Source organism: Staurois parvus, unplaced genomic scaffold, assembly GCF_062004578.1.
Source record: "Staurois parvus isolate SC_StPar_1 unplaced genomic scaffold, SC_StPar_1.0 ptg000299l, whole genome shotgun sequence".
Taxonomy (NCBI): domain Eukaryota; kingdom Metazoa; phylum Chordata; class Amphibia; order Anura; family Ranidae; genus Staurois; species Staurois parvus.
Genome location: NW_028318095.1, coordinates 18177526 through 18187343, shown reverse-complemented (window position 1 = coordinate 18187343; position 9818 = coordinate 18177526).

The window sequence follows — 9818 nt, the reverse complement described above, 5'->3', positions numbered from 1 at the left end:
GTGCGAATTACAATGGTAAAACAGCAAACAATAGATGATACATTACAGCTGCCTTTATACCTCAGAAGAATACTATTATCATAACTTCTCTAGTAGATATGGTATAGATCATGAAAGAACTGGGGCACCCCTAGGGACAAAAAAAAACAAACAAAACAAAATAAAAAAAACCCTCCACTTTCAAGGAAAAATACTCCTCCCATTGCAAGCTCTCCCCCAAGCAAAAATCTTCAAGAGAAAAATTCCTCTCATAAAAGCAAGCAAAATCTCCCACCCCAAAGGAAAATCTCTCCACTCCTCCACAAGCAAAATTTCTGTGCACCCATTTTTTTAAGGCGCATAAAATATGAAAGCAAGTGTTAAAATAGGCAGTATTGGGATTCCACCAGTTTTTGCCTAACTTCATATTGTTATTGAGGTTGTCAGGAGCCACTCAAGCACCGCACAATTGCACTAGACCTACATAGACTAGCACTCCTAGTTCACCACTCACCTTTACACACCTGTGTCCCAACTCCTTTAGACCAGAAGTATATGCTTCCCAATGGAGTCTCCTGCATAGTTACATAGTTAGTCTGGCTGAAAAAAGACAAAAAGGTCCATCCAGTTCAACCATATAAAAAAAAAAAAAAAAAAAACCCCACACACAGCAAAAGCATAATCCAATTTGCTCCTGCAGGGAAAAAAAATCCTTCCTGATCCCCCAAGAGGCAAATCGGATATTTCCTGGAGCAATTTTACCTATAAATGTTAGTATCCAGTTATATTCTGCATATTCAAGAAAGAATCCAGGCTTTTAAAGCAATCCAGTGAGCTGGCCAGAACTAACTCTTGAGGGAGTCTATTCCACATTTTCACAGCTCTTACTGTGAAGAAACCTTTCTGCGTTTGGAAATTAAATTTATTTTCCTCCAGATATAAAGAGTGCCCCCTTGTCCTCTGTGATGACCTCAGGGTGAATAACTCTACACAGAGTTCACTATATGAACCACTGATGTATTTATGCATGTTGATCATATCCCCCCTTAATCTCTTCTCAAGAGAATAATTTCAGTTCCTCTAATCATAGCTGAGCTCCTCCATACCTCTTATCAGTTTGGTTGCCCTTCTCTGTACTTTCTCCAGTTCCCCAATGTTTTTTGTGAATTGGTGCCCAAAACTGAACTGCATATTCCAGATGAGGTCTCACTAATGATATACAAGCATAAAATGATATCTCTCTCTCTGGAATCTATACCTCCTAATATAAGAGGATTTTGCTCGCTTTAGAAACCACAGCTGAGCATTGCATGTCATTATTTTGCTTGTGATCTACCAGAACGTCCAGATCCTTCATCATTGATTCCCCCAGTTGTACCCCCCTAGTATGTATGTATCATGCATATTCTTAACCTTACATTTATCAACATTAAACCTCATTTGCCACATAGTTGCCCAATTAAACAGAGCATTGAGGTCAACTTGTAAATTGAAGACATCCTGTAAGGATGTTATTCCACTGCACAGCTTGTCTTCTGCAAAGACTGAAATGGGATTTTTAATCCCAGACCCTATATAGTTTATAAATATATTAAAAAGTAAGGGTCCCAACACTGAACCTTGGGGTACACCACTGACAACCATAGACCATGCAGGGTATGAATCATTAACCACTACTCTTTGAATACGATCTTTTAGCCAGTTTTCTATCCATTTACATACGGATTTTTCCAAGCCTGTAGACGTCACCTTACACATTAGCAGTGTGTGGGGAACTGTGTCAAGTGCTTTTGCAAGATACAAGTATACCACGTCCACCGCCACCCCTCTGTCCAAGGTTTTGTTCACCTCCTCATAAAAAGAAATCAGATTTGTTTGACAACTTCTGTCTTTCATGAATCCATGCTGTCTGTTGCTTAAAATATTTTTTTCCAGCAAGAACTCATCTATGTGGTCTTTTATTAAACTCTCCAGTATCTCCCCAACTATAGAAGTTAAACTAACAGGTCTATAATTACTTGGTAAAGACGTTGACCCCTTTTTACAGCAGAGACCAAAGTGTTGGTGGTCTATGAAATCTGACACCCATGGCAGCATGCTTCTCTGCTCCAGATATGCCACTGCTGTTAAATGTGGACAGCTGTGGCCTTGGGACCCAGGGAACAAGCAGAATATGTGCAGCATGTGCCCTGTGGGCTCAGCACTAGCGAAGTCCATTATAGACAGTCATCCTCATCTGAAGATTCTGCCATTAATGAACTTCCAGTCCTAGGATGACAACACTCACTCACCCTTCTGTATCGGGGCAAGACAGGAATATGGAACCCTGTCCCTCTACTCTGTATTCCTCAGAGAACAAATGTAGTTGAGAAGAGTCAGCAAAGAGCACAGGAAGTGGTCATCTCTCAAGATTTCTGGCAAGATCAACAAGCATATTTGAACTTATCAAACTGATAAACCATAAAATGCATTTTATGGTATATTTAACAGAACAAAAAAGGGACCAAATAAGAAGTTAATTGTTAACATTTTACATACACTTAGGCTACTTTCACACTGCTCCCTTTCAAAAAGAAGGTTAAAAACACATATTTGTGTTTGTGCTGAGTTTTTTTTATGTGTTTCTGGTGCTTTTTCTGGTTGCCCGCGTCTGTGAAAAAAAAAAAAAAAAATTGACACTTTATGCGGTTTTTCCTGTGTATTCCATTCATTTCAATAAGCAGCTACATTCTTGGTGCCTTTTTGAAAACTGCACTAAATATGCAGCATGCAGGACTTTTCAAAATGCACACACAGCACTGTAGTTTGAAGAGTTGGATAGGATTTAAAAGGATTGTGTTTATAGTATGGTAAAAACTCAGAAAAAAACACATCAATGTGAAAGAAGCCTAAAACAGCCAGCTACTGCTGAGGAAATGCATGCTTTACATTTATGGTTCAACACATACACAATCTTTTGCATTAGGTGTGCACCCCGAAGCTCAAAATACATACAGTGAGGAACAGAAGTATTTGAACACCCTGCGATTTTGCAAGTTCTCCCACTTAGAAATCATGGAGGGGTCTGAAATTCACATTGTAGGTGCATTCCCACTCTGAGAGACAGAATTAAAAAAAAAAAAAAAAAAAAAAAAAAAATTTCAGGAAAATCACATTGTATGATTTTTAAAGAATTTATTTGCCTTGCACTGCTGAACATAAGTATTTGAACACCTGAGAAAATCAGTGTTAATATTTGGTACAGAAGCCTTTGTTTGCAATTACAGAGGTCAAACGTTTCCTGTAGTTCTTGACCAGGTTTGCACACACTACAACAGGGATTTTGGCCCACTCCTCCACACAGATCTCCTCTAGATCTGTCAGGTTTCGGGGCTGTCGCTGAGCAACACGGAGTTTCAGCTCCCTCCAAAGATGTTCTATTGGATTTAGGTCTGGAGACTGGCTAGGCCACTCCAGAACCTTAATATGCTTCTTACGGAGCCACTCCTTGGTTATCCTGGCTGTGTGCTTTGGGTCGTTGTCATGTTGGAAGACCCAGCCACGACCCATCTTCAATGCTCTGACTGAGGGAAGGAGGTTGTTGCTCAAAATCTCACAATAAATGGCCCCATTCATCCTCTCCTTAATACAGTGCAGTCGTCCTGTCCCCTTCGCAGAAAAGCATCCCCAAAGCATGATGTTACCACCCCCATGCTTCACAGTAGGGATGGTGTTCTTGGGATTCAACTCATCTGTTTTCCTCCAAACATGACAAGTGAAGTTTAGACCAAAAAGTTCTACTTTGGTCTCATCTGACCACATGACTTTCTCCCAAACCTCCTCCTGATCATCCAGATGGTCATTGGCAAACTTCAGATGGGCCTGGACATATGATGACTTGAGCAGGGGAACCTTCCGTGCAATGCATGATTTGAAACCATGACGGCGTAGTGTTCTACCGACAATGACCTTTGAAACTGTGGTCCCATCTCTCTTCATGTCATCGACCAGCTCCTCCCTTGTAGTTCTGGGCTGATCCCTCACCTTTCTTATCATCAGTGATACCCCGCGAGTCGAGATCTTGCATGGAGCTCCAGTCCAGGGGAGACTGACAGTCTTTTAGCCTCTTCCATTTTCTAACAATTGCTCCAACAGTTGATCTATTTTCACCAAGCTGCTTGGCAATTGCCCCATAGCCCTTTCCAGCCTTGTGGAGGTCCACAATTTTGTCTCTGGTATCTTTTGAAAGTGCTTTGTTCTTGCCCATGGTAGTAGTTGGCATCTGACTGACTGTGGGGTGGACAGGTGTCTAAAGAGCTCAGACAGGTGCTACTAAGTTATATTAATGAGTGGAGTAGAGGTGGACTTTTTAAAAAGGCACAGTAACAGGTCTTTGAGAGCCAGAATTCTTGCTGTTTCTTAGGTGTTCAAATACTTATGTTCAGCAGTGCAAGACAAATAAATTCTTTAAAATCATACGATTTCCTAATTTTTTTTTAAATTCTGTCTCTGAGTGGGAATGCACCTACAATGTGAATTTCAGACCCCTCCATGATTTCTAAGTGGGAGAACTTGCAAAATCGCAGGGTGTTCAAATACTTCTGTTCCTCACTGTATATACTGTATGTAGGCAGGTGCAGTCTGCTTTCTCCACTGCAGCTCTCAACCGTTGTGGCATTGCACATTGCAGAAAGAGAAAGGAAGTCAGGAGGAACATTGTTCCCCTATGGCTTCCTGGGTTACTGGGGGAGCTGATGGATGCTGCTGTCCCATGTGACTCTGGTGGCCATCTTGGGTCAAGCAAAGTCTATTTAAGACCCTGGCTGCTAGGCTTGGCCTCCTACTAGGGAAATGTGACCTGCTCCTTGAGGGAGCCCATGGTGGCCATCATAGGCAGGACAGAGCCTACCTCTATGTCCTCTTGGTTCATGTCCACATCCTTCATTAAGCCGGTTAAGCTTTCCAGGCTTGTAGTGAATCTTAGGCTTGAATCACACCAGGTTATCGGCCCACCTTTGCTCCAACGCCCATAATTTCGCTGTGTCCAGGTTAGCGAGAGGGTTGTTATCAATGAAGACCTCGATGTCTGCCCCACTGAGGTACTCCACAAACTTCTCGGTGTTGACCCACACTAGGACCAGCAGTTCCAGTTTGAAAGAACTGTGATTATGGGGTTCTTCTTCATGGGCCACCGGCTGTGACTTGCTTAGGCAATCACTTGTTAACAGCCATCTTGCAGCTGGGCCAGGACAGCTTCCAGGTCTTGTAAGCTCTCATCACATGAAGGGCTTTGAGTAGTCTGCATAAGCCAATAAAAAAGGTGCCAAAGTCAATTTTTGTTTCAGAGTTTCAAAGGCCTTTTGCTGAGGGTTGTGCCACTGAGTTTGGATGAAGGGCAATGGCCTGCATTTCTTTTGGGTAGCATGGCCACTCAACAGTTGGGTAAGAGGGGCGGCTATTGGAGTGAACTTAGAGATGAATCATTGATAGCACCCCTCCAACCCTAAGTGGAGCTCAGTGACAGTTTTTGGACCTGGACCACCCCTTCGACTTCCACAACGTGCCCCAGGTACTGGATTTTTTTCCTTATTAAAGCAGCATTTACTGGGCTTAAGATTCAACCCATACTGGGATAGATGGGTGAACACTTGGTCCAAGTGCTCAACACAATCCTCAAAAGTTTTGGAGAAAATTATGATATCGTCCAAGTAAACTAACAGTCTCAAAGTTGAAATCCACCAGGTATCTCTCCATTTGACACTGGAACGCGTTACTCAGCCCAAAGGGCATACAGTTAAATTCATATAGTCCCAGTGTGATAAAGGCAATATTTTATTTTTCTTGTTCTCTCACTGGGACTTGTCGATAACTGCTAGCCAGATCAAGGGTCGGGAAATACTTGGCTTCGCTCAGTGCCATAAGTGACCCATCTCGGTGTGTACAGGCATTGAGCTTGCAGTAGTCCACACAGTATCACAGACTTCCATCTTTCTTTTGCACCAGGACTTTTAGTGCAGGCTGGGGGGTGGGGAATGGGGGATGGGAGCATCTCCATATGGATTGGGTGGTCGATGGCTGCAGTTGAACTGCAGTCTTCCAGGCTGGTGGCAAAGACTAGTAGATGTTTCTCTAGCAGTTGATGAAGCAGCCGTTGCTGTGGTAGAGTATAGTCCCGGAAGGGGATGTGCAGCTGTTCTAGCAGTAGCCTGTATTGTGATCATCTAGTGAAGCCATGGCTGTCTGCAGTGGGGCACATACTGCTTCCACCCCTGGTTGGGCCTCCAAGATACAGTTGCGGGGCACCACAGAGGCCGGCTAGGGTGGCGTGGTTGGGGAGTGAGGTCAGAGTTGTCCCCAAGTTGATGAGCTGCACCAGGATTTTCCCTTTGTGGATCTTGGATAAGAGGCATGCAACTAGCCATACCCCTGGCACCGCCTTGTGGGGTTCCATCAGTACAGTGGCCCCCTGAAGCCATTTGTGAGCCCCAATGGGTAATGACCAGACTACTTCTTGGAGATGTGCCAGGAGTAATTTATATTTGGGAGGAGTGCAGACAACCCCCACTGAGACAGGACAGCCTCCATAGCTGGCAAGAGACGGCCTCCATAACCAGCAAGAATGACAAATATACTCAGCAGAATAGTGAGCAGTTAGGACAGGCTAGGACATAACACCGCAGTGCAACCCTTCTTCACAGCTCTGACTGGTGCTAAAAAAGTGGAGGATCCAGTCTTCTACAGGGAGAGGCGTAGTGCAGCTGATATCACTCCGCCCTCCACTCCTTCAGAGCTGCAACCGGCACTACAGCACAGTGTTGAATTATGCAGCCACCTGATCACTCCACGACCTGTGCCCATCACACACCTGCTGTTAAAAAGTTCTGCTCCCTTACTGTATCTTTTGGTGAAGGTTCCAGAAAGTTCCGCCTGAAAAAAAGCCCTGGATAATGCTAATGCCCATGGGGTAATTAAGGTGTGCTCAGGCACATCCGGCACACCCCATGACCACGCCAATGATACTGTGTGTATAAACACACTATTTAGACCAACTCAAATTAAATATTAATTATGTGTTGTATATTTGTTAACATTTTCTTAAAAAATGGTAATACACAGAAGTTATGGCATTTCTGCTTTAAGAGATAGTAGGAGCCGGAAGTGATAAAGATGGAGACCTATTAACAGTCTGTCTGCATTTCTGAGACACAACAATTGCAGCAAGTACACTTGTACAGCATGGAAGAAAATCTTTGCAGTATCCAGGAGAGCTGGCAGTGCCTTGGCATCCCTAGTATGAACAGTTTTCAGTCTACTCATTGGCATCTGGCCTGGATGGGGCCTCACCTGAGAGACAGAGGGCCTTATTGATAAAGTGTCATTTAAAATTATTATAAACTGTCAATACACATGTAGCACTACCCCTACTACTCCTGTAGGAGCTGCTGAATAGTATAGGACCTTTGTGCCTACTCCGACCTTCAGAACCCTTCGACTCTTCTAACACTCTATGTTTAGTAAAAATTCTTGTAATCACACCAATGAGTTTCTCGTAGCTAGCTTTCAGCATACAATAGGCCAAGTAATAAAATAGTAATAATAAAATTAGGCAAAGTAATAAAATAAGTATATAGCAAGTGCAGCGCTCACTAACTCAAAACAAAAATGATAAAAATAAATAGTAATGAAAAATAATCCTTTCAATCACCAAGATCTTTCCCCCAATGTCTCCATCCAAGTACTAACCAGGTCTGACCCTGCTTAGCTTCAAAGATCAGACAAGATTGGGCACAGAGGGGTGTGGCTATAGACCTTACCCCCAATATCTATTGTTAACAGCAATATGTGTAATCAAAATGCTTTACATAAAAGCAGGACATCGTGATCATATACAAAAACAAAACAAATAAAAAAAAACAAAAAAAACAAAATGCTTAAAGCGGAGTTCCACTCAAAAAGTAGAAGCTCCACTTATCTGCCTCCTCCCCCAGCTCCACTGCCACGTTTGGCACCTTTTTTTGGGGGGGGCTCGGTGTGAGGGCACCGCTGTATACCTGGACAGGTAAAATTTGTAGCTGCTGACTTATTTTTTTTTGGAGGGGGGGGTGGAGGCCGGAACTCCGCTTTAAATCCTGGAATTTCTATACACTGGAAAATACACAAGTACAGAATTAAAAGATTCCCACAAGCCTTGATGAGAAAAAAGGATGAGCTCTTTAGGCCATCACCATGAAACACTTGTAAGGAGTACAAGAGTGCAGCTGAACCCACTTGATTATATATGCATTTTAAGAGAAGGGTCCAAGAACGGCTCAAGCTTTTTGGGAGTGACGTTATCCCATGCAGCCTTTCTGCTCGCAGCCTGGGTTCGGGGCTAGAGTCGACATAGCTAGAGCATAGGTGGTTTATCCTCAGTGTTCGGTAGACACAAACCAATGTTAAGTGCGTTGTATTTCACTGTGGGAAATAAAAACAAGGATTTTACAATATGTGGTGCATTTTATTCCTTACCTATGGTCTCGAATGGGAGATGAGAGTGTACTGGACTAACCATTTCTACACTGGAGATTAGTAACCCTTTGTTCACTGGAGAGGATCTGACACACACTAGATGACGGGATCTTGCTGGATTGCTGGGCACTAAGAAGAATGGGTGAATAGTGGCATACAGTTGTGACCAAAATTATTCAACCCCCAATGCTGTAAAGGGGTTTAGGGACTATAGTGTACATTTGGAATTGTATTCAGAATCAAATCCTACAAGGACGTTGTAACTACCCAAATGCAACTAAAATGACATCAATTGTTTATGTAATACAGTAGTAAATGGTTCTTATGTGGTTTCTTCATTGCCACAATTATTCAACCCCTTAAAGACTACCACTCTGAAGAACAGAGGTTCATACAGGTGCTTTCCATCAGGTATTGAAAACACCTGTGGATGTCACCGAGCAGCAATCAAGCATAATAAGCACCAATTAGGCAGCTTTAAAATGACTGTGATACTCAGCTCCTTCTAGACATTTACTGGTGTGGTTACAAACATGGTGAAGGCAAGAGAATGGTCCAGGAAGACAAGAGAAGAGGTGATTTCTCTTCACAGGAAGGGCAATGGCTATAAGAAGATTGCAAAGATGTTAAACATACCAAGAGACACCTTAGGAAGCATCATTCGCAAATTCAAGGCAAAGGGCACTGTTGAAACGCTACCTGGTCGTGGCAGAAAGAAGATGCTGACTTCGACTGCTGTGCGCTACCTGAAGCGTAGAGTGGAGAGAAGTCCCCGTGTGACTGCTGAGGAACTGAGAAAAGATTTGTCAGATGTGGGTACAGAAGTTTCAGCCCAGACAATAAGACGCACACTGCGTAATGAAGGCCTCCGTGCCAGAACTCCCAGGCGTACCCCCTTGCTGTCTCCAAAGAATAAGAAGAGTCGACTGCAGTATGCCAAAAGCCATGTGGACAAACCACAAAAGTTGTGGGATAGTGTTCTGTGGACTGATGAAACAAAATTAGAACTGTTTGGGCCCATGGATCAACGCTATGTTTGGAGGAGGAAGAACAAGGCCTATGATGAAAAGAACACCTTGCCTACTGTGAAGCATGGTGGAGGGTCAATCATGCTTTGGGGCTGTTTTGCTTCTGCAGGTACAGGGAAGCTTCAGCGTGTGCAAGGTACCATGAATTCTCTTCAGTACCAGGAGATATTGGATGGAAACGTGATGCAGTCCGTCACACACCTGAGGCTTGGGAGACGTTGGACCTTTCAACAGGACAATGATCCCAAGCATACCTCCAAGTCCACTAGAGCATGGTTGCAGAGGAAAGGCTGGAACATTTTGGAGTGGCCATCGCAGTCACCA